The following is an 8286-nucleotide window of genomic DNA, read 5'->3' as shown; positions in this document are numbered from 1 at the left end:
ATAAAATAAAATAAAATAAAATAAAATAAAATAAAATAAAATAAAATAAAATAAAATAAATCAGATTGAGAAGGGCTGTTTGGCCTAGGACTGCTACAGGGAAAGACTTGTAATGAGGCATCCCAACACTAATTATGAAGCTTATTAAAGAGAATCGTCTAAGTTGTACTAAAGTGCATGCTATAATCACTTTAAGGAAGACATGCATACTGGATGAGGTCCTCCAGTTTCTTCTCTTAGACAAATGGACTCACTGCTTAATGAAGCCAATTTGGGTTTCCGTTTATTGCTGCAATGTTATTGTGCTTGGCAGACTGGTCAAGATGAATTTGATGGAGAGGCAGGTGAGAATCCCAGCAGCTTGGTGATAATTCACACATCATAGCCTTTCCAACTAACATCTGTTGGCGAGTGGGCAAAGAAGCTGTCAAAAACAAATACTTCCAAACCAGGATTCTGTTATTAAACTTCTCCCAAATCTTCACTAAGGTTGAAAAAGCAATATTTCAGTGTACTGTGTCAGGAAAAAAAAAAAAAAAAAAAAAAAAAAAAAAAAAAAAAAGATTAATAAAGATGTTAGGAGGCTGAACTGCTGTGAGATTTGTTTAATTATTCCCCACAGTACTGCCCCAGCAATCTGCTGACATTTAGCCCCGACCTTGCAAATCCTCAGTAAATATTAATATATCAACTCAAACAGGGACCGTTGTTTTATTGGTTCATGGAGCTCAGAGAGATTCGCCACAGCAGTGAAAAATAATGTGCAGAACTGAGGAAGAACGGCTCCTTTGATATCACCTTCTGCTGCACACATGTGCTGGGAGCATCAACAAAATGGAAATTCTGTTACTTTGCCACAGCTGTAGAGTGACACTTCAGATGCCTTTGCTTCCCTTTGTACAGCCTGCTGGAATAATCCCAAAACCACAGTGGCAAGAGATTAGAAAACACACACGCGCACGCACACACACACACGGAGGAAGAGAGAGAGGGAAGAAGGGAGAGAGCAATCACATTTTATTATCTGACACAATGGAAATTTTAATAATGGTAAGCTCCCATCTTAAAACCTAATAAGCTTTGCTCAAAACAATGAGTGCACTAATAAGAGCCAATGAGAGCCAGGCACAATCGCCTGGCATCTGTTTACTATGGTGACTTTGCTATTTGCCTCCACGAGTGCCACGTAATTTATTATTATTTTTTTTTTCTCCAACAGTTGCCCCTGTTGATTGCTTCTTAATGTATTTTTTGTGCCTACCAGTCCTCACAAAACCTGACAAAATACCCCCAATTTATTTCCTCCTTTTTATTTGCTTGCCTCAAATGTAAATGTACATTATTAAAATATCTTCTCATAACTACACTGCTATTACTAATAGGCGGGTGTTTGATGTGGGTCAACACTGCATCCAAAATTCTTGGGTTTAGGGGAAAGGGCTGCTGTGCAACATTTGGCATTCAGATGTATTGAGCTGCAGAGTTAATGCGTGATTAATTTTATTCATAAAAATGTTAATCACTTCATTGTGAGATCTTTTTAACATTCTGTGCACTGAACACCTTTTAACTTCTTTTTCACACAAGCCCACAAATGTATTTAATATTTTCAAACATTCTGTTATTACCAATAACACCGGTAATTAAACATACATTTAAAATGTAATAAAAAGCTGGCAAATCACGGCACAGCACTAAACACAAATGAAAGCCCATTGCCCACTGTCTCTTGTGTGCCCCGTGCCCTTTGGCAGAAACTGACCAGTTTCTTTAATGTGCACTTGTTTGCAGAGTCCCCACGGCATTTCTTTTTTTCCTCAAGCATGTTTCAGCCCTCACTGACACAGCTGAGTATCATGAAAATAATACAAGCCTGTAGCATGATATGGTGCTAAAAATACTTCTGCTCTAAGGAAGGGTAGGATTGCAGGGCTGGGTGCATTGCAGCAGGCTAGGGGCTTCAGAGGGGGTTGTTTTGGGTTGGGATGGGTGTTTTTTTTGAGACAAGCACTCGATCCTCATCTGAGAGCAGTGTCAGGCACTGGTGGGTGTGCCGGCTGCACTCTCTGACTTCTTGTTTCCAGCTGGGCAAGGCTATTGTGAACGTATTCAGCCAGTGTACTCATGAAACTGGATAAATGGATTAGTGGATCAGAGACACCATCGGCATCTTCAAAAGGAAAAAAGCAGCCTGCAAAAAGACTGACATTTGTGTACTGGGGCAGAGGGTGTGTGAATGCTCTGCCTCTTCCAAAGGGACAAGACAGTGATAAACTTTCCACACTGACCACCTCACTTTGTGCTACAATTGACCAACAAAATAAATGGATTGCTTCATTGTTTTTGAACCGTAGGCAGCACAGGGAAAGCGCTACTTGCACAGCAACAAAGGACAATGTATTGTGTGGGGCCAACAGCTCAAAATAAAACCTTTAATTATCTACGGGTCAGCCATAAATCTGGAATAAAAATAAATGTTACTTTTTAAACTCGCCTTTAATTCTTCATGGAGTTTACACTGGCGCTTTCTCTTCTCTCAGGAGAGGCAAGACCGGCGCTTGGTGTGTGCCTGAGTTTGCATTTTTGCATTAGTTTGATTCCAAACGAACATGTTGGGAAACAAGTTCTGCTGTCAAAAGTGACAGATGTCTGCAATGCTAGTTAAAGTAAGTAAAAACAGATAAAAGATTTTTTTTTACAAACACCCATAAGTGTATTCTCTTCATATATACAAAAGAGAAGCCAAAACTAATATTAATAATGGTGACGGGACTCAAGTAAATTAATTCCTCACAGAAGTACATTGTTTAGTTTTAAGAGCTCATATTTTCTAACTCTTAAATTTTGAATACCTATTTCTGTGGGGTTTTCAGTCTCCTGGTACTTCCAGCGATTCCTGTACACATGGCTGGTTTTATGGGCAAGCTATGAACGAAACTGCATGGGGGCACCACACAATTGGGAACACCAACCTCGCTGGGAGTCATTTATGTAACTTTTCACCGGCAAACATGTCACACAGGCCATGTTTATTACATGTTCCACTGTTTTACTTGATTTGTTAGTCCCAGGTAAAATTTACTGCTGAAATGTAAAACTTTGTGGCTCAAAACCTGGAACTGGGCCTCATATCCCTCCTTGCCGGGCCCCCATGGCCATTCCTGGTGGGGACAGAGAGTCCTGTCCGATGTGTCCTGCATTCACCTTGCACTTCTTCCAGTGCTACATGGATTCACACTGGCTGTTTTGGGCCACAATATCTTTATCCAGGGTGGAGAGTTGGGTGGTGCGAGTGGGCCCAGTGACTCCCCTCCAATGCCTGTTCCCCCAGATGGGATGGTGGGAAGGCAGGTGGCTCAAAATGTGAGATTTGAGGGTGAGGCAGCCACTGGACCAGAGGCATGACCCTGTCCCTGAGTGCATGCCATTGCCGGGAGGCAGGGGAAGGCCCTTGGAAGCTTGCATTTGGCCAACCCCTTGGCAAAGCACTCACTAGCCCTTTCCTTTCACTGTTCAAGTGCCTGCAGCCTCTCCAGGGCTCCTCCACCAGCTTCTTTACACCTCGCCTTTTAAGGACATTTGGGAATTGAAAAAATAAAAATACAGAAACATAGAGATATATATAACACTGGAACTCGAGACTCTAACGCCTTCCCCCTCAAGCTGCAGCAGGGGCCCGGCCTCCGGGAACCAGCCCAACGCACCCCGGGCCCTGCCCCTATCCCGGCCTTTTTCCGGCGCCCACCCGCGGCGCCCACCCGACGGGACGGCACTGGTGCCGGACACGCATTGTCCCCCGCCAGTCGCCGGGTTCCTTGAGTGACAGAGGCTGTTTAGCACCGGGCCGGCGGCCGGCAGCGGCGGAGAGCCATTTTCTCCGTGCCACCGCCTCCCCCGCCCCCTCGGCTTCTCTGTCTTTGTAATAGTCTCATCCGCAAGGACGATTGAAACTTTATAGTCCATGATTCATAGAGAGGGGCTGCACTCGGAGCCGCGGCGCATATTACATTAATCAGTGTCAGACCACTAAAACAGAGATATGAATATGAATTCTCCATATTGCAGGGGAGATAAATGTGCTTGTGAATAATTGATCGGCGCCCATGAAAGGAGGGGGGGGGCGGGGAGGAGGAGGAAAACACAATGAAAGTTACCGGGCGATCTAGCGAAACCGGAGCCGGCCCGGCCCGGGCACGGCGCGGGACTCCCGCCGGGACCCCGTAGGCCCGGGAGCGCGCCCCCGTGGGAGCGTCTTGCAGTTGTCGGCAGCTGCTTCCCGACTTCGGGGCTGCTCAAGTTTCGGAGCGAGCACTTCAAAAACTCAACCGAAGCAACAAAAGGTCTGACAGGAGCTTGGAGCGATAACAGGACGAGCCTGTTTAAGCACATACACCCTTACTAATTTTCTCTTTCCCTTTCTCCGTGCTTTTTTTTTTTCCAGCTAAAAATAACTTCTTTTCAAAATAAAATAGAAAAATAATAAAAAATGAGGCACGCATAACAATGAGCACGTTTTATAACTACGTGACAAAGCTAAATCCCCGTAAAGCTCCCGTTTGCTTTTAGTGTGTTCTGGTAACTGCAAATTTCAGAGTTTGCTGAACTCGGGATTATATCAACTTTTCGGTGTTCTTTCTTTACAGATTTCTGCCATTCTTCTGTTAATGCTAAGTAACTAATAAAAGAAACAAGAAAGGGAGCCAAGTTTTACCGGGGGAGGATAGAGGATTGTGCAAACATGTACGTAAAATGTTTTCTGCCGCCCTTTTAAATAGCGAGAAAATACATCTTGGCGCTTGGTTGTTGTTCTAAAAGCATTACTCTATGCAGCTCCCATCCAATTCAGGGCAAATTTTCCTATCGACTTTATTTATCAGGTTCGGGTCCCGTCATGGAAAAAAAAAAAAAAATAGGAAACGAGGACTTTCCAGTTTACTCTTATCAGCCCGACGCATTCCCAATTAAGGCGAACCGTTGAGCTTAAGCTGTTCCTTTATTACCCTCCCTACCCTGTGGTATTTGCTGGTGTATGCCTGCCAGGGTGGATCTCGCTGAAAAATTGAAAATATGACAGAAAAACTAGAAATTATTTTCCCTTCCAACGTGACGTAAAGGTTCATTCCTAGCATCGCTCACGTGACAAAGCAAAGCGAGGAAATATGGAGCCCCCGCTCGGCTCTCAGGCTGCAGCGGGGCGCAGGGGCGCCCCCGGCCCCACAGCCCCCGGCCCAGCAGCACGGCCATCCGGGAGCCCCCGTGCAGAAGTGCCCCCTCGGTGGGCTGCGTCAAGCGGCCGCTTTCTCTGAAACCTCCTCGGTGGCTCGAGCGTGAGGAGAGCGAACGAAGCCGCCTCTCTGCTGCGGGTAGCAGCCAGGTTGAGGCGGTGGTCCTGTGGGATTGCTGGGCGTTTCGGCGTGCACCCAGGCGAGAACGTGCCTCACCGAAATGATTTAGATTTCACTCTGCATCTGCTGATAGCATTTCCCGGCTGTGCCACGGGGAAACCCCTATCCAGAAACTTTGGGAGGGCGCAAGGGGCGCAGGTACCCACCGGCCGAGCTCGCACCTGTGGTCCCGGGGGATGCACGGCCCGGCACAGCACGGCACAGCTGTGCGGGCAGCCCCTGTCCTCACCAGCATGGGGAAGGAGGGAGCCGGGGGCTTCGCCAGGCTGAGGCAACGGGGTTCCCCGGGGACAGGCTGTGGCGAGCGCTCGCCCCGCGGGACTTCAGCCGCCCTCGCCGTAACCACTCAGCTGGCCCAGGAGGGAAGCGAAGATGCCACAACTGTTGGCGTTATGAGGAGGAAAAAACAAACAAACAAACAAAGGCAAGCGCTCAAGGGGAAAAAAATAAAATAAAATAATAATAATAATAAAAAAAAACATATTGAAGTTCTGCAGGAGATCCTGCTCTAGAGATGGTGAGGTTCCCCAAGAAGAAAAAGTACCGAAAGTCGACGCCTAGGAATCCTCAGTGTCTCAGCTAACCAGAGCTGGAGACCCACCCTGCGGAGGACGTTGCGATCTTTCTCGCTGGAATCAAGGCGGGCAGCCTCCCCCAGCCCGGCTGTGCTCGGGTCGGGTCCAGCACCTCGGGCTACCCCCGCACCGGGCCAGGGGACGGCGCAGTCCGCAGCCCACAGAGGGCGCTGCGAGCCTGCCCAAAAAGCCTTCCCAAAGCCGGCTCCTCTCGGTTCCGCACTGCCCGCGGGCAGGGAGCGGGAGTGCCCCCGCACCCGCACTTCCTTGCTCTCCGCAAAGCCCCTTCTTAACGTTTCTACGCCGCGAAGTGATCCCTTTTCCTCTTGTCTCAAGCCAGCTTGGCACCGCCCTGTTCACTTAGCCTGGCAGGGCAGCCCTGTGCATTCCGTCAATGCCAGCTCTGAGAGAAAGGTGCCGGTTTAGGACAGCCAAGCGGGCAGCTGGGGGGCCCGATCCGGCCCGCGCCGGGAATTTGGGAAGCTCTTGCTTTGGAACTAAGATGAAAGAGAGAGGAATTCGGTCAAGATTACAGTGGTACTGTTCTGACGAGCTGTTTGGATTTACAGGCGTGAAGTGTTTCTTTTTTCCTTTTCTTTCTTTTTTTTTTTTTTTTTTTTTCCAGGACTTCTTCCCGCTTTCTTCCCCCCTCCCCTCCCCCCTACCCGCGAAAGCTGAGTTATTATGGTTTCTTTAAAATTGTAATATACTCTCTTGTTGGAAGCGGTAGCAAACTCAGGGCTGCCTGCAATTGAGGAAAAAGCAAACAACTAAAAGCCAGAAAGCAAACTAACTGATGCTATGCTAGAAACCGCAGGATGTCAAAATGGGATCCTTTTCAGAAAGACAGCGAGCTGAACATTTCAGTCCTCTAGCCATCACGCACAAATCTACCTCGCCTGATCTATTTCTCTGATTCATCTGAAAAACGCAAAATCAGAAGTCCACCGGCTCCACTGCTTCGTCAACAGATCTCTAAGTGATAGTTTCCTTAGTCCCGTCTTTACTTGCGCTGATTTTGCAGCTAAATCAAGATCAATATTCTGATCTCTGACAAGACTTTTATTAATATTTTATTGGAAAATCTCGTCTTGTTTCCGACAAGTCCTGGTTTGAGGTTGGTTCGGTTTGGGTAGGGCGTCACCACATTATTTCTTAATGACTTTCCCAGCTGCTTCTTTCCATTTTCCACCATCATCAACCATCTGGTATCTTATTAGCACCTCAATGCTCATTTAGTGTTCTCATTTAGGAGAAAAAAAGAAGTAAATACTCAATATATTACACATTTTAACGGACCGTCTTTGGAAGATTAATGCCTTTATAAACAGATAGATTGTCTTAAGTCTCTTTTTAGCCATCAGATCGGAATATGAGAACTTTCTTCTGGAAAGTGCCAGAGCTGCCATTTCTCCATGCTAAGATTGTGCTTAATGTCACACGGAAAAATCTTTCATCGTCACGTTTCTTCTGTATTTATTTAAAGGGCAAATCGTTACAAATTATGTCTTAATCCATTATTTTTCGGTTTTGGTCAGAATGTATACTAAAGAACTAAACCTGATTCAGTGTGGTAACTGGTCTGGACAGCAAAGTTATACACTAGGGAACTGTGAATATACTTCTCCCTTTCATTTTCAAGAATGTATTTTATAACATAATTGGAAGTCAGATCTATTTATATTCAGAAAAAAATGGGTAGTACAGGACACCTCTGATTCATCAGAATTGCAAAAGAACAACTTTAATTTCACTACTCAAGAACTAGCTTCACTCAGCTTCTTAAATTTACGTGTATGAAAGGGAAGGTCGCAGTTTGCTTTTGATAAAATAGCCAGAAGACTCCTTAAAAGCTTGGATTTGGTATAGTAAATTTCATTTACCTGAAGGCAAAAACTCTTGACATTTTAGAAAGCAATTATAAATGTTTGAATAGATTTGTAATATATTTTTAAGATCTGCAGCAACAGAGAATACATACCTGAAGAGAGCTCATAATTTCATTTAGTTTATTAGACAAAATATATGATTTAGACAAGTTTTGCTGACGTGCTATTTACAATCTGAAATCACTCTATATACAGAAAAAAAAAAAAAAAAAAAAAAACACAAACACATGGGAAACATTTACCAAACAAATAACCCAAGAATGGTTAGAATAACACGATCTGAAATGGTACAATGAAGAAGAGGATCCATCTACAGATTTGTGTGATCGCTTTTATGGATTTGCACCACCTTATTGCAAAAAGAGATTGATGTGAGTCGTTTATATCGTTTCTTTTTTTTTTTTTTTTTTTTTTTTT

Source organism: Oxyura jamaicensis, chromosome 2 (genome assembly GCF_011077185.1).
Source record: "Oxyura jamaicensis isolate SHBP4307 breed ruddy duck chromosome 2, BPBGC_Ojam_1.0, whole genome shotgun sequence".
NCBI lineage: Eukaryota > Metazoa > Chordata > Aves > Anseriformes > Anatidae > Oxyura > Oxyura jamaicensis.
This window is presented reverse-complemented; position numbering follows the sequence as displayed.